We start from the raw sequence: 23,951 nt of genomic DNA, 5'->3' as shown, positions 1-23,951 counted from the left end.
GGATTTCGCCGCGGGGGAGGCTGCGCGCCTGCGGGACGGTCCGCGGTGTCCCGGGGTGCGGGGGGCGCCGGCCCGGCCCGCGGAGGAGCCCGGCAGCCGCCCGCGCCGGCCTCCCGCAGCCCCATGTTGAAATCCCTGGCTGTGCGTGTGCAGGCAGTTGCAGACTTGGCTTTCCCTCCATGGACAACTTGTTGGGCTTTGAGTTTCTTCCCTTCCCCCCTTTTTTTTTTTTATTTTTTCTTTCTCTCTTTCCTCTCCTCCTCCCTTTCCCCCCCTTCCCCCCGTTCCCCTTTTTTTTTTTTTTTTAATTTTTCTTTCTCTCTTTCCTCCCCTCCTCCCTTTCCCCCCTACTTTCTTGTTGCTGCAAACTTCTTTTTAATCAGCTGGTTTTTTTGGGCAGTATGACCATTGTTGGCTGAGACCTTCAGCAGTGCCCTTCCCCTTTCCTCTGCCTTATCGATCCAAGAAGTTTTAGTGTGCTTCTCCCCCTTATCCCTTCTGAGACATTTTGCACTTCTGATCCTGGAAGTTTTATTTTGGCAAATGCAGTCTGCCAGGTTGTCCTGAAACATGCAGTGGAAGGAATATTCTGAATGGTTCATTGATGGGTTTGAAGTGATTCCCGAGAAAATTTTTAAAATCAGTTTTTTTCATAGAGAATTCCAAATGCTGGAAGGAGAAAAGTAACAGAGTTTCCTATCACCTCCCCACCTGATTGCTGAAGAACATAGTTTTGAAGACAGCAAGGATATTCTGATTCTCTCTGGAAAAAGAGAAAAAATGGTTTTCTAGGATATGGCTGTGGCTGCATACCAGCTGTCATTCATATACAATAGTTAATGCATATGGCAATCTACTTGTATATAGGAGACTGGGGCTGAAAGTACCTCTCTGGTTAAGGTGAAGCAGTGAACAGTAAAGTGAGACTGCTTGTGGAACACTGAATGTTTCATTGGGCCATTCACATGAGAAGTGTTTGCAGCATTTGTTCATCAGTGTTACGGCATTAATAAAATAATTATTTTGCTGTGGTTTGTTCCAAAACTGGCTCGTGTAACTCCTGTGGCAATGGGCTGCATCCTGGCTTCCAAGTATTTAGTTGCATTAAGGGGTGGCAGTTGCATTCTGCAACATAATGTTAAACCTGGGAGGGATTGAAGTTGTAAGCACAGGGAAGACACACGACAGTCACCAGGAAAAGGTTACATCATTGCAAATTTCATTTCAGAACAAAAGTGGCCCACCTGTGGAGGTGGGAAAAAAAGTAACTCTGAATATGGCCATGTAGTTATTAAAGAGACGGTTTGCAGAGGGGCAGCCAGACTTTGACTGGTCCCTGGTATCAAAAGCTCTACATCCTGGGTTAAAATGACATGGTGGTTTTATTTATTAGTATTTATATGGTGGTTATGCTAAATGCCACTTGCTAAATGGACTTGAGGTAGCTGCAATTACTGAGATTGTTTCTATTAGATGGAAATTCTGTGGTTGAAAACAGTGGCAGTGTCCATGGTCTTTCTCTGAGTGTTTTATATGGTCACTGTCAAACCTTACTTCTAACTTAAATTTGCTGAAGATTTTCTGTGGTGATGTTTAGGTGGGAGGGAACCAGATCTTACAGTAAGTAAGTTTTGTAAGTAGGTGTATAGTGCTGTTTGCTGTGCTTGCAGTAGGGTAACATAATTGTATGGTTTGGATGCTGGAATTCCACAGATGACTGTATTTTTGTAGCAGTTAGATGGTTCCTTTCTGAGCTAGTGTAGCAGATGAGCAAATCTTCAGTTCATAAGGAGACAAGAAAGGGGACAAAGTAATTTCTGACTGAGAGATCAAAGTATATGTGCCCATATAAACTTAGTCTGGCAGCTGGTATCAAGCTGACATTGAAATCTACTTCACCACCACTATGCTCATATGGAAAGAAGCATATCTGGTGGAAGATAATTCAAAATATTTGAATGAAGTTTATGGTTTTCATACTTGCAGGAAAAGCAGCATTTCTCATCCTGCAAGAATGTGTGTGTCTACTATATGCAGCAATTCTTTCAGGAGAGTTCCTTGAGAACTGAGTTGTCAGCCCTTCCCAGATTTCCCCCCGCTTTGTCACGGTTTCCCAGTTGTGATTAGCAGTAAGTGATCTGCACAGTGCACTTATGAAGTCCCTGTGCAGTCGTAGTGAGGCAGCCCAAAACCATGCTTGCAGAGTGCCAGGAGTGAATAACTTCAAAATTTGACCTCAGTGTTCTGGCTTGGTATTATTTAGGTTGAAGAGACATGTCGAGAATTGAAGAAGTGCTTATGGAGAACAATCCACATAATAGTACATTTCTCCTCTCTGTAAAATTTTAGGAGCTCAAAACATACAGATAACACAACTGCAGATAACTGCAATTAGTTCTGGGTACTATGTCTTTGATCAGGATTCATAAATCTCCAAAAATTTATTAGGGATTAACACTGCTGTCAATGCTGTCTTTGTGTGTGGAATTAGTTATTAATATGACAAGCTGTGTTACAGGCTGGTCTATGTAGTGTGTATAAATTTTTCTGTTCTTTTGCTTTTATTCCAAGAGAAGCTTTGTGTCTGAAACATGATGCATTCTTTCCGCAGGTTGTGTTTGCGGGAAATGAACAAGCAAATGATAAGAGATGTTTGAAATGTCCACCTTGTTCAGGGCAAGTGGAGTCAGCAAAATCGATCATGTTAAATGAAACCCAGTTTTCCTGGGGGCAGGCTAATGGTGCACTTTTGTGTGGCTGGGTGGAGTGATGCAGCCTCTGGCACAGTCTCTGCCTGAGTCTTAAAGGAGTACAGCTTGGGCAGGGGACAGCTGGCCTGAGGAATGGTAGATGCGTTTTCCAGACCCTGCTGGTCAAGGGCTGTGCAGATTCGGAGTTGGTGTAGTCCTAGAAATTAATTCAATGGTTAAGAACTTGCAAGGAGGTAAGGGTGATTTAAGAGGGGAGGTCAGCCACATCTGAGTGGTTTAACATTGATGGCAAGAGATGATGGCCTGCACCAAAAGGGAGAAAGCAGACAGTGAGTTGAGATGAAACATGCTTATCAAATATTGAACCAGTGTTAAAAGGTGGAAAATTATTATAAAAATGATGTCTCAAGCAACTATTGAAAGGAAGTAATTGTGCATCTTGTAACTTTGGTTTGATCTAGATGTGCCAGAGATGTTTCTGACTTTTTTTGTTGACTTTTGATGGTTAACATAATCTCTCGTGCTTTGGTTTTTGTGGAGGATATTGTAAGCATTTTAACTTTTATCTTCTTTGTTTTTTGCGAGTAAAAATAGGTATGCATAAGCAATGGATAGATATAATTAAAAGAAAAATCATGTGATGTAAATGAGCATGGTAAGCAAGAATACGAAATAGGAGATTGTAGATTTGCTGGAGTTGTGTCACGCTGAGCCCCTAGGGGGATTGTTGGGTCTCCATGATAGTTCAGGCTGATGCCCTGCATATCATGAGTTTGTAGTGGTGTTCTTAGACGTCATATATAACCCTCATTTTCCAGTTAAAATAAGTAAGTTAACTGTTTTCCTGCTGAATCACAATGATTTTAATAGAAGTCCTGAGACACTTTTTCCCTCTCCCATGCCAAATGCTGTAGGAGATGAAATTTTGTGGGGGTTTTGATGTTGCATGGAACAATACTTCAATTGTTAATTTGAAAATTGCAGTGCACTAATATTTGTGAAAAGAAATTGTAATCTGCTCTTTGATAGTGTTAGAGGCTGTTGCTGATAAGAGATCAGAACTCCAGGAGAGTTGGCAGTGAAAGCAAAGGTAACAGGTGTCAGATGACCATATTCTCGTGTAATTTGTTCTTTGGGGGCTTAGGCCTCCCAAAGCTTAAAGCTCCATCTCTTTGGTAGATCTGACATTCATCAGCAGGGAGTTGTGAGGGGGGAAGGTTGAAGCCTGAGTGATTGTGTCTGTGAAGCTTGCTTGTTTTTTCTGTTTTTGATTTTATCCTCCCCAGTGCCAGCTAACGGGGCTTTTTGCTTAAAAATCAGTTCTCAGCCAGTTCTCTGCCAGGTACACAACGGCAGCTTTGATGCAAGTTATGCTCTGTAGAGCAAACAGTTGCACAGTTCCTCATGACTGTGTCACTGGGGCATCGTTTGTAGAGCCCAGCACATGGGTGTGTTGGTATGAAAATCTGCTGATTTTACTTGGGCTTTGTATTGTTCTTGGCACATTCCCTCCTTGAGCCCGACCACTAGGTTTTTGCCACAGGCTTAAATGGATCTGCCACAATGCCCGTTCAGTGACCCCTTTGGCAATACTCAAGGGCAGTAGGGGCTAAATTTAGCATAAAAAAGATTTAAAGTTCTTTTTGTGTGTGTGGTTTTCTCTCTCTCTCTCTCTCTTTTTTTTTCTCCCTCAAATCTCAATCCTTTTTTAAGTAGAAAGAAATCTTACAGGTGATTTCCAGAATGCACAAAAACCCTCTCAACCCCAAAAAAGAATCAGAATGCCAAAAAAATCACTGTCACCCCTGCTGCTCAGTTGGCTATCAGTTTAGTTCTTGCTGACACCCCAGGATGATGTGTCTGGGCTCTGCATTCAATGTTGGCTGGGTAGTATTTCAGCGATTTACCTGAGGTCAGCCAGGATTCCATGGGGCTCTGGGCAGTTTTCTCCAGCTGGCTCTTGACCTCTTCACTGACGCTGGGCTCCCAACAGCGCAGAGAAACCCAGCTGATAGGAGCATCATTCTGCTGAGGCTTGGGGAGCAGCAGTGGAGAGAGATGCTAATTTAAGGAAGATAAGTACTGAAATGGGTCATGATTGCTTCACATTTAGAAAGCTGCTGTGTGATTCCAGGTTTGGTGCTGGAAATGCAAGGCTATAGTGATAAATTCCCTCTGCTCATTTTGGAAAACTTTCTATTAACCTCTTCTCTCCAATTCTCTCTGTGTTTTCAGCCAGATCAATGGTTTGCTGTCATTGGCTCATCTGTAAATACAGGTGGCTCTTGCACATGGCAAAAGGAGTTGCAGGGTGAAGGTAGAAATGAACCTTTGGAGCGAGCATGGCAGTGACTGCAGAGATAGATCCCTTGCATGGGGACTTTGCTGTACAGCAGTGCTGTGCCCGAGGGGACGTGTGGCTTGCAAAGGCAGGGAGCTGCACAAGCCCTGCCATGCCCTCTCTGCCAGCTCTTGCCTTTGTTCTGTGCCATCCATGCAACAAGGGAGGAGGCTTGTCTTAAAAAGGCCTGAAAGCCACGCTGGGGCTGTACCCCTGTGATTTGAGCAAGCAGGCACTTGGGATTATTCAAAGATAATGAAGAAGACTGAATTCTGTAGTTTTTAAAAAGAGGATTTTGAGAAGTGGACACCCTTTAAGCCCTTCAGCTTTGGAGGTGCTTTCAGTGCAGGATGTGTGTGGTACTGCTGAGGCTGGCTGCTGTGAGCAGCACCTACCTCCGGCTGGACGGGATGCACCGTGGATTTCAGTTTGGCATTATGTGGTTTCTCACTGTTTCACTGTTACTTAACAGTGATCAAAGTGAAGTGTGTGTTTGTGGAAGAGTGGCTGGAGAGGGATTTCCCTTTGGCCAAAGCACCATTCAGCTGCTGAGCAATTCCTGTAGCTCTGAGGGGAGGACTGTGGAGGAAGGAGCCTGTGAAAGTGCTCAGCGATTTGGGGAACGGTTCCTGGAGGCAGTCTGGGGTTTAGGGAGTTGCCAGCCTTTCTTCTGGTCAATATAGCCTTCCACCAGTGGAAAGCCATCTGATTCTCATAGCTTTTTACACTTTAACTTCACTTATAACAGTCACAGATGTTTTAGTTCTGTTACAAAAACACCACTGGAAGTAACACTTTCTCAGTTGTACCAGACTATGACATCTTTTGGTCGTGGCACATTTAATCTGGTAAAATAAGATGGAGTAAATGGGGGGGAAATGCTGGTGATCTTAGTTATACAGAATATGGTTCATGTAGCTTTAAAACAATTTCCTGGTTCTTCAAAGGAAAACAAACCGTTTCATCCAAATATAAATTGAATGGATAAAACATGCAACAATGCTGAACCAGTGCTTATGTATATTGAAAATAAAGTGGAATTCTTCTAACATCAATCTAGAATATAGCACAGATGTTCTCACTCAGAAATATTTTCTGAGCAGTAAGAAAATAAAAAGTGAAGCAAAAAGTATTAAAAAATTCTGGAAGATACTTTAGGGCATCTGTGCTTTATTTTTTTTCTCCTCCTTTTTAATATACATTATATATTTTCTTTGTTTCTTTGAGGTCATTTTGATGTAATGCTCAGCAAGTCTGGTACTGGAAAATGGATAAAAAAACACCAAAAACCAAACTGCCTTTGAGCTAAGTTACATAATCCAGTGGGGCTGTTTAAAAAACCAAGAAAGTAAGAAAGAAAACAGCAGCATAGACATACATAATACTTGTCAAAATTACTAATATTGCTAGTGAAAGAGAAATGAGTCAAGTTTTAAATTGGGGAAAATAATTTTAAATTAACAGCAAATATTAAGGCCTTTTTGTTTTTTGAGAGAATCATGTTAGTTTTACTTGCTACAGCACCTCAGCAGTGTTAAGTTTTTTTTTTTTCCTATGGGTGTCCTTAGTTATTTTCTCAAGTTGGTCCCAGGTATTTGTTAAACTTGGAATAATTTTAATAACAATTTTGTTTCAGTATTTACTTTTGTTCTCTCTCTCTCTCTCTCTCTCTCTCTCTCTCTCTCTTTTTTTTAAATAAAGTAACTTGATGGTAACTTATATTCTACTTCAGTTCCCTGTGACAAAGTGATGCACATTGATCACCTATTTACTCGCAAACAAAAGGAGAAATGCATTCCTACTTTCCTACTAAAATTCTTGAATTTTTTTTTTTTTTTTTAATAAAGTAACTTGATGGTAACTTATTTTCTACTTCAGTTCCCTGTGGCAAAGTGATGCACATTGATCACCTATTTACTCGCAAACAAAAGGAGAAATGCATTCCTACTTTCCTACTAAAATTCTTGAACTGCATCCCACACTCTACATCTCAAGGTTGGGGTCTCTGGTGCAGGAGAGGAGGAGTGAAGACCAAGGGATTTTCTGTGCAAGGGAATGATCCTTGCTGCCCAGGAGCAGAGATGAACATCTCCTGGAGCTGAGCCCTGGGGTGCTGCTGTGTTCCTGCCAGAGACCAGGTTTTGGTGCTGGAGAAGTTGGCTGGTGTTGCCTCCTGGATCATTGTGCCTCCAGCTTGTCAGGACTTCTGTGACAGAAATAGGGCTGGCAGAAAGGAAATGACTGGGGAGAAGGATGATCTTCTGTGGGGGTGGAAAGAAGGATGGGATGTCCTTGGAGTTTGGTGGAAGGAAATGTTTTTGAAGGATAGATAGAGAGATATGACTCCTGTTGTTCTTTTTTTTCATGTGAGTGGGAAATGGGAGTTTGCATGGAAGCAAGACACTAATGCAGTACATGAAGTACAGACAAACAGAAAATGCCAAAGATGGGAAGAAATGGGTTAACTTGGTGCCCTGGAGGCAAACGGTCCATTTAGCAAGAGGATGAAAAACTGACCTCAGTGGTGCAACAGATGTCACTCAAAGGCTTTCTTTTTGAAATCAACCTGTGGAATTTATTATAGGAAGCTTTTATTTCTGGGCAATAAGCTTACTGAAAGTAGCGTATCCCTGATTTGGCTGGGAAAATAGACTCTGTTTTGGAAAAGCAGTGTCACATTTTTGGCCATACTCTGCACATTTGCTCATACTCAACCTGCTGCTGATGCAGTGAAATTACGAATTTGTTGCAGGATGAGCAAGCTGGTATATCATTAGCAGTTTTCTTTTTAAGTGGCAACATTTATAGGATTTTTTTTCTCTGGGTGTGCATGTCTTTACAGACTCAGAATAGCAATTTTAAATGTTTCTGGTGTTGATGTGTATTACTAGAAAAAACAAAAAGTTACGTGGGTATAAAGTATTTTAAATGGAGATAGAATTTTTGGGAGTGCCTGTATGTTTGTGTGTGCACCCACTTAGGTGTTTTCATTTGTTTGAAGAAATGTAGCCACACTTAGTAATGGAAAAGTAGTTTCACCATACCCCATCTTTTTTGCATGTGCTTTCAAAGTTGTTGAGTTACTCTATCTTCCCCCTAGGCAAAGGCCACATAATGTTTTTTTCTCCTCTGTTAAATGTCAGAAGCAATATCTTACTTGTGAGAACCTTGCAGCAATACACATCTTTGTGCATATAATGAACAACTTTGTTCCAAGCTCTTAAGGACCTGAACAGGAAGGAGCTGAATTCAGTAAATATTGGAAAAATTACTTCTGGGGCTGCTGGAGTGTCTCTGAGACCACACAGCTGAAAGTTTTGTTGCTATAACAACTTAAATGACAGTTGAAAACCCCAATAAATTGAAAGCTTCAGAACCTTTTGCTTCTTTAATAAGCTGCTAAGTGAAATAACAAAGCTTGATTTAATTCGACCTCTCCAAGAACCTGTTGGACCAAATGTTATTTGTGTTGTTTTAAGTGCGCCTTTGTTTGTGCTGTTAGTTTGCCCCTCTGCCTTCTTATGTAGACTCTGTGTCTGCAGCTGTGAGCACCAGGAAAGCAGCCAGCTACCAGGTACTAAAAGAAGAAGAATTTAGGCAGCAGGGCTGTGGTGGCCAGGCTGTGGTGGCCATCCATTCCTGGTGAATGAGCTGTGGCCTCAGCACTGTGTGCATCCTGAGGAGGGAAGGGATTTTACTCACCTTGAATTTATCTCTGGCAGGAGCAGGCTGCTGGAAGACTGCTAGCCTGAAGTGTTAGGCTTTGCTAAAAGTTAAAAAGTATTGTGCAATTATAGTAATTTGGAGAGTATTACAATAGTAGGAGTGTAGTCCTCTCTATACACCTCAATTATTCTGCTGGGTGTTTCTGGTTTTTATTCTAGAGATGAGTGCTGGGTAAGAGAAGAAATGCTGCTGCCTTTGCACGGAGATGAGGGGAGGTAGTCCAGCAGTGGCTGTGGCTTTTCTGGAGTGGGGTAGCCAGCTGTGCAGGGCTCCTGTGAGGTGTGTGTGTGTGTGAGGGGCTCAGCGAGGCAGCAGGTCAGGTTTGCAGCAGGGTGAGGGTGTGCCCTGGGTTAACCCCTAAACGCTGCCATTGCTGCTCTTTCTCTTGTGGCATTGCAGGAACGAGGTGCCTGCAGATGGGGGAAAGGAAAAGACCCAGCACAAGAGACTTCTGCACCCTCATCAGTCAAACTGAGTCCTGTCTTGTGGACATGGTGCAAGTTCAGAGCATTGTTGCCAAATCATCTATCGAACATTTTTTAAATGTCATTAAGAATACTGATTTGAAAAGACAGTTTGATGGTTTTTGCTCTCATTGAGTTTTTTTTAGCAGCAGCTTTAGTTGCTCTTTGTAGTTTTTCTACAAATGAGAAATAACATGAATGGTATCTGTAATAATTCTGGAAAATCTGAAGTTTGAATGAAGAAGTACCAAGAAAAAGTGGACTGGCTGAAATAAAGTAGAGCTTTAAATTCAGAATACTGTGTTAGCATAGGCTGCCTTTGTAAAAAGGCCAATGAATGTGATTTTAAATGACTACAACTCTATGCAAAATATTTGTATGTTTAAGAATTTCCATTCAAAGAGAAAACCTATATTTTCTGGAGTTAACTAACCTGATCTGAAAGAAAATGTTATGCTCTGTATGTAAAACAGCCTATTTAACTTGTGGTTATGTTAGGCAATGGAGTAGTCTCTTCACCCTGTACACAGTGATCACTCAGGAACACAATGATGTTAATGTGTGTGAAGTGTTACTGTAATCAGTGTCTTATAAGTCTCTCCTTTATTAGTATAGCTGTTTGAAGTGAATTCCTGATGACCCTTTTGTTGCTTTGGCGTTGCCATAAAATAGCTGTTGTTAGCTTGAAGCCTCTGCTAAATTGGAAGCCACAGGTAATGAACATCCTGTATTGTATCTTATGGTGTTTATGAAATACTCAGCTGAAAAGGCTCCTGGTCCTTACTGTGTCTCTGTGGAGGTATGAAGTTTCTTTTGCTGGTGGAATTGCCTAGCTGAGGAATGGAAGCAGCAGTGAAGGGGAGCTAGCTTGTACAAAAAGCTAATTTGTGCTGAGTTAAATATTCTTGTGATATTTGAATATGAAGTAATTAGCTTGAATGTACTGCTGTTTACCTTTTAGCATCTGGAAAAATCTAAACAATCTCCTAAAGGGAACTCTATCCTAAATCTACTTCCGAAATATTTTTTTACAGTTGTATATTTCAGACTGGACTAAATCTGCTTTTTGTGGTGTATTTTCCCAGTGGCCAGTGATCTGTGGGAGCAAAATGGTTGAGGAAGGGTTTGAGCAAAGCTCTAGTGTTGTCATGTGGGCTGTTCAGGGTGATCAGATAGATCTACATACTTGTTCCCTTTCTAAAAATGCTGTCAAGGTAGACCTATAAATGCTTATGCATGCATATTACTCTTCTCAATTAAAAAAATAGTCCCAATATTTACCATAGCTATCCACTGTACTTGAGTCCAATTAGTATGAAGTGGTCTATTTTGTTCTAAATTGCCTCAGTTTGATAGTTCAGCACTTGCTTGGTCTCAGAACAAAATAAAAAAAGCCTTTAAATTTTGCTTTATGTGGAAGTTATTAAACTATTTGCAATCTGTAAATCATAATGGCTAATTCTGTAAGATGTATGTCTTGTTTTCCTAGAGTGGTTTGGGTTGGAAGGGACCTTAAAGTTCTCCTGCTTCCAATCCCCTTGTCATAGTAAGGACACCTTCCATTAGACCAGGTTACTCAAAGCCTGATCCAACCTGGCCTTGAACACTTCCAGGAATGGGGCACCTGCAGCTTCTCTGAGCATCATAGAAAGTGCAGATTTTATGGGTGGTCCGTGTTTCCCTTTATAAGACCATGTATTATGTCTGTGATTAGACAGTGTGTAAAGACTGCTTTGACTCTAGCAGCCGTCACAAGCTGCTTCTGATTCAGTGAGCCAGTGTTTTGTTACTTTCTGAAAGACTTTGTTTCCAAAGGCTGGTGGATGCCAGAGACATGGTGAATAGAGAGAATTAAGACACAATGAGTCCACATTTTTTTCTTGTCCACTCTTGGGGATTAAAGTCGTGTGTGATACTGAAATAAATAAAAAAAAAAGTTTTTCTGTAATTAATTAGTGTTTTAGAAACATGCTGTTTATCATTCAGAATTTTCCTGTCACTTTTTCAAAAAGTGTGCTGCTCCTTCTGAGCTTAAGTGTGGAGTGTGATAATTCACTTTGTGTTTTGTGTTACTCTTCAGTGTAAGGTAGAATCTGAGATAGGAAGCAGAGATCTGAACTCAGTTTATAATCGACAGCCTTTTGCAGCCTGCCTTTCACCTGATGGGCTGCCAGGGAAGCCAGCCTTTGAGGAAGACCACATGGCTTTGGGTTTGTACACTGCCTAGATGCAATAAATAAGAGGGTTGGTTCTTTGCAATTGCTAATTGTGCATTTCTTAGCATAAACAACAAATCAGAGACAGCCTGCTTTGTTGAGAGAGAGGGGCTGTGAGATCAAACGCTGAGCTCAAAGATGCCAAGGTCTGTCTGTTTTAACTTTGTGGCTCCTCTCTCCCTCTTTCTGAATAAGTAGGGCTACAAATACAGTATGATATGTAAAAGCAAAGCTGTGGAGTGCTCCCTCCCACTGCTTGCATCTTTATATATAGTTCATTCTGCTGATCAGACTGTCACACCTGCTACCAGCCTCCTTCAGAAAGCAGATTGCAGCCTTGCAATTTAAGTGCTCCTAACATATGTTGCTGATACACTAGCAGCAGGACAAGGCTTTTAACTTTGATAGGCTCTACTGGTCTGGGAATGTTGTTAAATGGACAAGGGAGAAACAAAATAATAGAGTAATTTAAAAAAAAAGGTAAATATGCAAAAGGATAAAGTGAACTGATAAAATCTGCCACTTTGTGGTTTGTTTTTTTTTTTTTTTTTTTTTTTAAAGCATGGATTTTAATACGTATTATGCTTGGTGTAGAACTCCACAAATAAAACTTTCCCCTTTGTTCATGACTTACACTGTTGCCCTGGTCATTGCCAGGGTGTTGAATTTCCACATCTGTATCCTGGCTCACTGGTGCTGGGTTGCACTTGCTGTGTCTCCTTGCAGGCACCAGCTCTGTTACTGAAGGCAAGCAGAGGTTTTTATTTGCCATGTGGTTGGGCTGCCATGGTATATTGCTCACTAGTAGATGAATAGTTTTTATAACTTGCTTTCATTATAGGATGAACTACTTCAAACTGCCTAATTTTTAACATGGAGGTGGGATTATGCATACAGGTTGTGCAAGTTGTTAGAAAAGACTGGGCATTTTGTGTCCCTGCACAGTTAAAAGATTCACTAACTCAGCTCTAATTCAGAAGTCAGAGCATCTTCAAAGAAGTTTAATGTGGCTTCAGTAATATACAGTAAAAAATGACTAGTACTTTTTTTGTGAAAACTATTACTTACTCCATTTTAGCAAGTTTCCTGCTGCACAGGAGCCTTAGTTATAGAAAGAGATATATGCAGAAGTGAACAGGAGAGACTAGAAGTGCTGTGGTTCAGATTAAGGAACTGTTACAGTGTCTTTTGGTTCCTTTCAGAAACATTGGCTGAATCTTGTGGTGAAGATACAGGAAGTATCTGGTTAATTTTGCTTTCCTGATGCTGTGATTTGAGAAGGGAAATGTATGTATCAATGCCCTGAGTCTTCAGGTGTGAAAGAGGGGCACAGAGTAGGAGTGGGCTCCTTTGTTATCACTGCTTGCCAAGACAGGCCTGCATTAACTGGGAAGCAGTGTAGGTTTATTCCAAACACAGATGATGGAGTATGGGATTGCTCACCTGGGAGCAACATTGTGTATTCCTGTGGCTCATTCTCTGCAAGGACCTCATTAACACACGCATTTCAAAACAGCACAATGTTAATTGCAGCAAGTGAGTACTGGCATTAAGTCCTTCTGTGGTTTTCTCTGCATCTTTCTTTGACCTTAGGAAAGAGAAATGTACTTTGCTGTACTGGTTGCTTGTGCTGCAGCAAAGCTGCGCTGCACCCATCAGTAGTAACAGCATGCAGCACCCAAACCCCGCAAGGGGATGGCTCTTCAGCCCCCACTCCTCTTAGCAGGGCAGTTTTCTTCTTTGCTTTGCCACCTTTCCCTTCAAAAACAAAATTGGCAAGCAAATGCCATAGCATAAGATGGGCAGGTTTGGATTTATCCCCACAGGGTGCATCGAGAAAAAAGGCACAGAAGGTCACTGGCTGATCCAGGACCACACAGACAGTTCTGAACCAAGCTGGAGATAAAGTGCTGACCTGCTGACTCCTTCACTGCAAGACTGTCTTTCCTCCCTAGTAAGGATGTGGTAAAATATTGCTGTACTTAGTCTTCTCCTGTCCTGTAGCTCAGACACTGTATGAAAAGACACACCAAGTTTCCCAAGCTGAAAAAAGAGTAGCTTGTGGTAATTGGCTGTTGGAAAGAAAGTCTCTTAGTTTTAGAAAAGTGTGGAGTCCATCATGTTAAACTACTTAATAATGTCTGTTTCTTAAGTAATTTTTTTCTACTTGGGTTGAAACTTTCATATAGTATCTGTCCTTGACAGTGTAGGATGTTGATACCAGTGTTGTTTAAATGTTTGTAACTTAGAATGTAAATAAAGGAAATGCTTATATTTGAATTCATTATAGCTATCTAAAGGGATTTATGAGTAGTAATTTTTTTAAAGTGACACACTGAAGCCAGACGAGGTCTGTCAGTGATGTATTTGCTTTAAATATGAGAAAATTGGAGAAGGGAGAATATTAATTAATGATAGTAGAATTTAAATCAGTGTTTCAATTTTTTCCTCATTAAAGTTCTGTAAAACTCTTAATACAGAAGTGTTGTGAATAAAGGTGGACATGGCCAAGAAATCTGGGTAGTTGTAAGTGCTCTAATAGTGTTCAGCTGTGGGTAGGAAAGAGCTGTCTTCATGGTTATGCTTTTTTTTTAGATTGATGAGGTTAATTGCCTTGGTCTCAACTAAGCTTGTAGACTACTGTGCTACAGATGCTGATTTAAAAGGAACTCAATCTACCAAAACTTTTTAATCCCTTCTGCATACAGTGCTGAAAAAATCATGTTTTCCCCTTGTTAGGTGTAAACATCATATTAGGATCTCTGGATTATAATTATAATGTCATATTAGGATGGATCTCTATATTACGAATAAGGAAACGTGCAGGGCTGCAGTAGGGCCAGAGACAGCAAACAGGGAAGTGCTTGTTGTAGTACAAATTAAATAATAATAACACTAAACCCTGAAAATTGGGGTTTTGCAAATCATAATTCCACCCTAAACCAGTTCTTTCAGAATGATTGATTTGAATTTAGCAAATGGTTTAGCTTTTGTATTTTAAAAACATGCTACAGCATAACTGCCATTTATTAATACTGCTTTTGTTGAAGCCTTCAGGTTTTATTAACAGCTGTAATAGTCATTGTGTTATCTCCAGCATCCTGCAAAAATGTGTCTGGTGGACTATGCAGCTGGGGGAATTTATGAAACGATTTTAGATGACATTATAACTGTTTTTTATCTTTTTCCTCTAGAACCTGTGTTTTCAAGTGACTCTGTACAGCTTTGATAAACATGCTGTTACTAGGCATGGAGAGCCTGAGAGATTTCCATGAAATCTTGTAGAATGAATTTCTTAACGATTTACATGAATTATTTTGTGTTTCTTGTTATTTTGACATATCCCTCTTATTTTAGACAGCTTTCTCCAGTAGAAAGCCCCTGAGAAAAGAAAAGCTGCTTGTATTTAGATTTAACAGTCCTGAGGGTAACAGTGCTGATGCTTTGCTTCCTTTGATGCCTTTGGAAACAGCCATTCCTGACCTGTTCAATGGTATCTCTGTTCCTGGCTTTTTCAGAAAAGTTCATTCTGTTCTACTACATTCTAGCCTCTATTTTCTTCTGGTGTTGTTTCTGATTCTTGCAAATGATTTTTGCACAGCAGTGTCCCCCTTTTTTTGAATGTGCTGCATGTACGTCAAAGATTCTAGTTTAGAAGGTTTCCTCATCCTCCTGCATTTCTGAGCTATATAGTGATGCTATGGAAAGAAATAATAATACTTTGGAAACTAGTACTGTATTTGTTTTATTTTATTTTTAGGCTGCCCACTAGCTGTCTTTTAGGCTTTCTTGGGGCTTTTTTTTTAGCTGTTTTAAATTCAGGCTATTCCCTATACCAGAACAGTAATCAAAGAATTCTGTACTGTTCTATTAATCTTGCTGATTAACTGATTAGATGAGTTGTTCCTTAAGGCATGCAGTAGCAAACAGAAGGGGTGGCTGCTGTGCAGGAATGGTCACAGCTGCAGGGGTGGCTGCTGTGCAGGAATGGTCACAGCAGCGCGCTTTCGCTCCGGACTCTCTCCTGTGCTCTCCTCCATATGCCTGAGCTCCCCCTGTGAGGAGGATTCACATGGACAGATTTTTAAGCTACCAGCAATACTGTCATGGGAGTCCTGCAAATGCTACTGAGTCAGGACTTTTAACAAAAGTTGAGTTTTATTGGAAGGAATTGAATTGCAGTGAGTGGTGATGAATGGATGTATGGTGGTAGGGCTCTGCAAATTCAGATGTTGATTTTCTTTGTTTGCCCTGTACTTTGTAAGTGGGATATGTTTCCAAATGAAGATTGTTCTGATAATGACTTAAAAGGCTATTTCTGTTTCTGTTATATCCCAAGTTGCATTTATATTGAATTTGTACACCATTAAATAACTTTAAAATATTTATTTAAGAGCTAGTGATACTTTTTTCATGTAAACACTTTTACTTAATGTTAAGAGGGTGTATAGTCAGCATTTCATCAACAACAGACAGAAAATGCATTGGATGAGCTTATTACCAAGCAAGCTGGATATAGAATCAATATTAGGAAAAAACAAACAAAAAAAAAACAAAAAAAACCCAACAAAAAAAAAAAAAAAAAAAAAAAAAACCCAAAAAAAAAAAAAAAAAAAAAAAAAACCCAAAAAAAAACAAAAAAAACAAAAAAACAAAAAAAAAAAACAAGCAAAAAAACCCAAAACAAAACCCCTGAACTGAACAATGTGAAATAGAGGAAATAATTTAGTTAAAAATGGAAATTGATAATTTTCTATTGTCTATTGTACTATATATCTATATAGTTTTTACTGAAGTACAAAGCCTGTAGAATCAGGTATATCATTGATTTACAGATTGCTCAAACATGACTGTGATCTGAGTCAACTGAACTTCTTTCCTAGGAGGAACTAGGATGTCCTGAGGATCAGAAACCCTGAAGGACACTTCTTTTTTGAATCTTTCCAGGCAGAAAGCAAAATATTCTAATTTTTTTCTCCATCCTCTCTTTTTTACCGTTTTTTCCATCCCCCATCTGGAATTGATTGTAGCAGTGGGCACTGTGCTTTCACAAACCAAGCACGCTCCCATACAATTGTGATATTTGCTTGCTGCTTTATCAGTCCAGGGCAAACTGTTCAATCTCTTTTTTTATGGTACCTCCTTTTTATTTCACTTGCACAGTGCATGGACATGGTTGCTAACATTCATCTGTATTTGTGCAAAAGAACAAATAGGAGTCATCCCAGCTCTGCTGGCCACTGAAATACCTTATCTGCTTTTCTGTTCTTATTAAAAAGCTTATTCACATTTTTTCCCTGTATCTCATCTACAAATCATAAAAGCTTTGTCAGCATCTTCTAGTTTGTGCTGTATGAATCAGTGGAGAAAAATTCTGCTGTGTGTCTGGAATTTTGTATTTACCTATTCAGTCTGAAAGGTAGAGCATCTGAAAAAGCAAATGGTCCCAACCCTTCTTTTGCTGTACTCTGTGAGAATGCCATGCTTAGTAAATATATTTTTGAATCTTGGAATGAGCATATATGGTACCAGGCTGCTCAGGGTAATGATTATTTTGTTGTGGTGTGTTATGGGATCAGGTTGTCGTTAGAAACGACAACCTGAAGTATCCTGAAATCAGCAGAACTGTGTCCAGGCAAAGGGATCTGCCAGTACAGCTACTTGTAAAATTCTGGAGCTAAAATCTTAATGATACCCATTTAGCACTTTGTGACTTGCAGTTTCTTCAGGTAGCAGCCCTGCAGTTGGATACATGTGGTGTAATGAAACCTGTGCAGTGCAGCTCCCACCGTGAGCAGCGGTGGCCTTGTTCCCAGGAGTGACCCGTGCAGTTCCCAGCTCTGATCAAGGCTGGTGCTTTGCTATGACTGAATCACTGAGGATTACAGCAGAGAATGGGGGTGGGAAGGAGAGAAGGCAAAAGGGTGTATTTGTGTTGGGCAGTTCATGTCTGTAAACCTGCTCTTTGGATGTGGTCAGTGTCACCGGTGTCACTAGCTTGGGTCACTCTGCAGTAGTACTTGTGGAGGGAATTGCTTCATGGGTGATTGTGACATCCAGGGACAGAGGGAACTGCTGTGTTATCCTGTGTCATTACCCTTCCCAAAGTTGCCATGAGTGCCCCTCCTGATCACCTGTCAGAGATTCCCAGGGTTGGCTCTGCTGGCCTTTGAAGGACCTCAAGTGAAGCTGAAGCCAGTGCATTCAAAGGTAAATGCCCAGCTGAGTGATTCTCCTGCTGTTGAGGATGCGCACTGTGGTCTGTCTGAATACAGAACATGACTTTTTGGACTTGTATGTTGAAGCTGATGTGGTGGGTCTTGGGTTTTCAGGAGCAGATTATCTTTGAATTTTTCCAGTGGCATTGGAGATCCCATGAATAATATTTTTCTTTATCTATGGATAATGGCAGGCTCTGTGATGACAATGATCCTTCCTGTTCTGGATAAATATTTTGAACTAAAAAATAATTAATATGGAAATCTGAAGAGAAAAAGGGGTAAAGAAGTAAGAGACTACATTTGATCTTGCAATGGTTTATCTTCTGGATAACCACAGGATTGAATTTCATTGGATTTCAGTTACAGGAACAGAGTCCATAATTAAGGAGTTGAGTGTGTATCTTGAGAGGTTACTGACATTTTGAGGTGACTTAAGTTAGCTTAATTTTGTTAGAGGTGGAACTGTTATGGATTTGTATTTATTTTGATATTTCTTTTATTGTCTTTCACACACACGAAGATTGTTTTGAAGTAGAGTTTAGTTGCTGTTTTATCAAGAAAGATTTTAGGTTTTGTCCTCAAAAACCCCCTACGTTTCCAGAATGTGTTTGGAGTAGCCCTCTGAAATGCTTTCCTGTGACAGAGAACCTCTGCATGGGTAGCATTTCTCTTTTGTTTGGGGGTGTATGGAAGTACTCAGTCATTCAGAAGCCCCTCTGCTCCACTGTAGTCGTTTGGGATGAGCATGAAGTTTCATTTTGGAGTGAGCTGACATCATTTGCTGTAGGTAGCTTGCTTCCCCTCAGGGGCAAATGTTGAGATTTCAGCTGTCTGGTGGTCTGGGGAATGAGGTTCCCAAGTGAGGAGGCTGCTCTTCAGTTTCTGATAAATTGCATGAGTGTAAGGATCTGCTGGATTCCTTTCTAGCAAAAGAAAACCACAATGATGTAAACCGGTAACTTTAGAGTTTTGTTTTCTGCAGTTCTGCTGAACCCTGTTCGTACTCCTGAGCAATGCATGCGCATTCTGAAGTGCCTTTGCCTTTATGGCTTAGGGATTACAAATGTTAAAACTCTTTGAGAATAGTCCATTCACTGGTGAATGCTGTTGGTGATTCAGATACCTATTTTTGGGGGCAAAAGAAATAACAGAAGATCTGAGCATGATTTTTTGTTGTTTGACAGTCTTTTTTCACACGAGAAATGATGCTTTTTTAGCATTCACAAGCTAAAAAATGTAATAGAGCAAGCTTTGATATAATTCATGGTAATCAAGTACTGTCATATCTCATGGTCTTTTCTACGCACTGCTGGTTAAAGGTGTCTCTCTGCAGTTGGAAGGAGCAATAAATGGAATGGTGAATCAGCTGGGATGACAGCTGAGTCAGGCAGCCACCCTGCTCACGTGAAGGAGTGTGTGCCTGGACTCTGAGCACAGCAAGGCTGCGTTGAAGCTTCAGGTGTGCATTGAGAGAATATGTTGAACTCAGATACTCATGCTGAGGTCGGGGTGTGTACCAAGGTGTCTGTGAGGAAGAACACAAAGGTCACATTTGCATGAACAAGGAGAATAAAGATGTTGAATTTTTCATTGAAAAGGCTTGTAGTTGTCAGGGTTTAGCCACAGAGAGTGTTTGCAACTATGAAATTTAATGTCAGAGTGTATGAGAGCTGTTGCTTCTAGGTATCTGTGGTGCTATCTCCAAAACCCTTACCCTTGGTTTTGTTTCATGTTCTGTACTGAGAATTAAAACCCAGTTTGGGATACTTACATGGGTTGTTCTGTGTAACTGTCAGCTTCTTGTGGATTATTTAAGACACTTTTGTAGCGCAATTTCTTGTATTAAATGCTGTTGTTTTACACAGAGACTATGCACAAATCTCTAATTGCAGCTCTTATTGATACTACAAATTGATATCTTCATACTTTGGCTGCCTCCATCTCCTTCACCTTGGATAAGTTTGATGTTTAGGGCAGTGTTTATGTATCCTGTTAATCTACAAGATTGGAGCCTCCATAAACTCTGTTTAGAGGCAGTGCAGAGAAAGAAATGTCTTTAAGATGTGAATCACCTGTCCTGAAGTAGCCATGTGAAATAGCTCAGTTTTTAAGAGTGCAGGAGCTGGCTCCAACATGCTGCAATCACTTTGGCACACACATTTCCAGGTCAGGTGGCTCAGGTGGGTCCCAGTCATTCCATGTGTCCATTTGTCACAGGCCACTTTTACACTGGGGTGTGATCTTGATGAGTGGCTACTGTGTGTGTAAGTAAATATATGCATGGAAAAACCACAGCTACCTCCCTGAAAATAGCTGCTAGCTCACTGTGTGGCCATAGGTAGGTTGCACTGTCTTTACACGAGATAGAAATGTTGATGCCTCGCAGGATGTTGTGAGGGCTAGACAATGTTGGTATGAGATATTTACTCATTCCTGAAGAACAGACTTCCCTCTTCTCTGGGGACTAGTTAACTCCGTGGAGCTGAGTCATGTTGAGAAAGGCTTCTTTGTATCTGTTCTTGGGAGGAGGAATTGGCGCACTCCAGCTTCGCCCACTTAATGCATTTACTCCTATTCCATCAATAATTTAATGAATTGTTTTAAAGGTCAGCAACTTCAAACTGTTTAGAAAAATCATACCTATATTTTTCCAGACAAGCTCAGATAAACTTTCCAAACTCACAGATTTAAAGAAGAGGAGCATAAGACCCAGTTCATATCTATAATCTATTTTTCCCCCTTACTGCTTCCAAGTTGTGTAAAACTTCACACTTTTTACGTGTTACAGTACGTAATTTAAAATTGGTTATTTCAACCAAATAATTGCATTTCAAGATCAGTATCCTTCCCTTATCTACAACTTTGAAAGCAGAGAGCTATGTGGGGATCACATGGAAGCAGATAGGTTTTACACATGCATTACTCTTACAGATGAGATGTGAGGTATAAATATTAGGAGCCTTGGAAAAAGTGCAAGAGAAGTGCCAGAGTTTTATCACCACTTCTGTGTAGCGCACAGTGGTGTCAATCAGGTGCACAGGCATGTTGCAGCACATCTAGAAGCTCTTTGAAAAGAAATCGGGGCAATGGTTCCTTCTACTGTAAACATTTTGTAACTCTAATTAAAAAGTATAAGCAGAAAACAGTTGTTCCTGCAAGTAGGGAGTTGTTATATAGTGTGTTGGGGCAAACAAATTGTATTGTTTGGCAATTTTTATAATGTAATTTAAAAAATGAAATTTGTAGTGGAATGCTCTTATGGAGATAGTCTGTGTCAGGTAAGCCTCATCTACAGACAGCCTGTTACAAAGATAAGCAGGTCTAAAATTTGCAGGCAGTTACTTGCACTGTTTTGGAGTAAAGTTGACATTAACAGCTTGCTAGTGTTGGTAAATTTGGCAGTAAAACTTTTTCCAGTTCATTTCATAGCATTAACACTATCACACAAAACAGCTTGTCTCAATGTGTTGGATGCAGATGTACTGAGAGGTGAAATGCACATTTGCAGTCTTGAAGGATAATGTTTCTAGTTCAGGATGGGCAGGCATCAGGAGCTTTGTACCACTTCTGGTGTTCTTGAACTGAGATTTTTGTAATCCCTATTGTTTTAATATTTATTGCTTGCCATTGCTCAGTAAAATACTGAGAATTGTTTCAAGGCTGCAAACCTAGCTCTTCTGCTGAAACAGTTTTAACTGCCAGAGCTGTTTTGTACTGAAGTTAGAGGAATATGGAATATTCATATAGAATATGAAAATACATTTCTCTTGGTTGCTTTGCAAGTCATGTCTTTATGTGAACAATGAAAAACCCTTCTTCAAACTGGTGTTTCTTAGCCTAGTGATTGTAAAATCTGTTTAGAAAGATTTTTTTTTTTTTAATTAGGGTTATGAAAAATTTCCACAAGATCCAGCTTCTTTCTCAGGACTGGGTACTGGTATTTTACCAGGGAGCCGTCTTTTTGTTTCTGCACTGCTTCTCACTGTAATCCTTAGTAATTCCCTGCTGTGTATCACTGCTTTATTATTGCTATTATTACTGTTTTTTCCCAATGTGGGTCTTACCCTGTGTTTTTCCCTGCACTATTTGGGTGTTTGTTGCGTTGGCAGATGAAAGGTGGGTGCTCATGGGCACTGGACACTTGGGAGGAGAGTGCCCAGTAAAGCAAATCTGCTTCTCAGTGCAGAGCCCTGTGAGCTTTGCCAGTTCTTCCTCAGTTTCCATGTGGCATTTTCCCAACCTTTCCTGGTGAACACTGATGCTTATATTTGCATGTGCTGAAATTCAGGTATAGTATTGTTAACATGTTGTGAAGCCAGAGGAGCTGCTTATGTGGTGATGACACCATTAGTTTTTTAATTTGGAGCAGCTCTTGTACTTTAAAAACATGCTTCACACCTGGGAAGTCTTCTTTCTGTGAATCCAGGTGGGAATTCTCACCATTTTATCTCTGCCTAGTGTGAACAAATACAAAGTATTATGAATAGCAGTTCCTGTGAAACAGTAAATCAGGATGTGGTGAGTTAGTGATGAAGTATCAGAGAATTCATTGGTTCAGCCAAATTCTGTTGAAAGGTAGGAGATGCTTTGCCATCTGCAGTGACCTGTGAAGCAGTTGGTTTGGTGCACTGGATGTTCAGGACAAAAAAACAAGCACCTTTTCAGTGCACAAAGCTTGCCTGGTCAGGCCTTGCTAGCATGAGAGTTCACACCAGGTAAATACTAAAATTTCAAGTTTATTACTTACTTCCTTGAAGGTTTTAATTTGTCAGAGTATTCATTTCAGACATTTGCACAAATTTGAGGTTCTTGAAAGTCTTGCTGTGCCAAGGCTGATACAAGTGGGCTTTGAACATCTTGACGTTAATAGTGGTTTGAAATGAGGTATTCAAATTAACAACTCCCAGCCTTAAACTAGACTGCTCTAAAATCTTTTATGTTCTGCATGGTGGATGTTCAACATAGATTTTTACTGTGAATTATTTAGAGTATCTGTGCTCATTAGATGTTGGTGTCTGAATGAAAGAAATAGGGCTGTCTAGCATTGTAAAAATATATACCAGCACTGGTCAGAAGAAGGAATTCTTCCAAGAAAAATGTATTATCTCTTTCAATTGTATCTCTTTAAATTACATTGCGTTCAGGAGTTACTTATTCTACTCCAACTTAAAAGATTTTTTTGGGAAAAAACAACAGGGGAAAACTGAAAAAACTGTTAGGAGTAATTGCACACTTCATTGGGGAGGTTAGTGTACAATTGCATGTAATGACCAGAAGCTTTGTCTTTTTCATTCCTACCATTCTTTATTTGGAATGATCTTGTGCCTTCTCAGCCCTATGGCCACGGTTTTAAATAGTGCTTTGGAAACTGCCATTGCTTTGTAAAATGGAGTAAACTTGCAGAACCAGTAGGTGGCTGGAGTGTGAGAGATTCTAAGCTTTAGGTGGTTTTTTTTTTTTCACTTTTTTTTGGATACCATCACTGATGGTGAAATCAGTAGCAGTTTTAGGCTGTGTGCATTTGTCATCCTAAACTTGTTTTTTGATCCTAAAACAAGATACATGTTAACTTGTCCCTTGTGTTTGGAGCCTGTTGCAAGTTGAGGTGTTGACTCTTGTAGAAGCAGCAGCGCTTCCCTCCTTGATGGACGTGGGGAGGGAGCTTGTGCATGGCTGTCCCCAGGGCTGTGGGGACATTGCTGGCAAGGGAGGGAAAAGCCTTCTGCTAAGAATACATGTGAGCCAAAATGGAACTTTTTGAGGCAAGCAAGTGGTCGCTCTAGGAGAAGCTTTGGAAAATGTCAGCCGTGGCAAGAATGGGGAAGAACCTGATGAGCAAGTAGGTTAGCTCCCAAATGGAGAAGGGTAGCCAGAGGCAAGGAATAATAAGGCCGAGGATAATCATGCTTCCAGTAATGCCTGTACTGAAGAGGGAAGAAGGTTCAGTTATGGCCCTGCCAGCAACACTTTGAAGTGGACCAGAAACTTCTGTAGCCTTTGGACAAAATTAGTGAAAAAAACAGTTGTGAAAGAATTTTTTTCTTTTTGCTTAAGAATTCACTGGAGAGGACTGGGGGAAGGGAGAGCAGTCTGTCTTCAAGGAGTGGGACTGAAGAAGCATTTGTGTTGTGTATGAAGGAAGAGATAGGAACCAGGAAGGGAAATGTTTGAAAACGGCAAGTTTGTTTGTAATCATGGGAGAGCTGGAGGACAACAGAAGTTGCCTGAGTGTATACACCAGGATGAAGTTGTATTTGAAGGCAACATGCAGT

The 23,951-nt window shown here is 40.4% G+C and overlaps 1 protein-coding gene across 15 annotated transcripts in view; it reads left to right on the top strand.

Annotated features, from left to right (window-relative positions):
- Positions 1–23,951, top strand: part of PARD3 (par-3 family cell polarity regulator) — a 442,615-nt gene that overhangs the window by 660 nt on the left and 418,004 nt on the right. The gene's annotated exons all lie outside the window — the stretch shown is intronic.

The sequence above is a fragment of the Onychostruthus taczanowskii genome, unplaced genomic scaffold, assembly GCF_017590055.1.
Source record: "Onychostruthus taczanowskii isolate IOZ18803 unplaced genomic scaffold, ASM1759005v1 scaffold3, whole genome shotgun sequence".
NCBI classification, from domain to species: Eukaryota; Metazoa; Chordata; class Aves; order Passeriformes; family Passeridae; genus Onychostruthus; species Onychostruthus taczanowskii.
The sequence above is the reverse complement of the archived record's forward strand: the minus strand, read 5'-3'. Positions and strand labels throughout refer to the sequence as shown.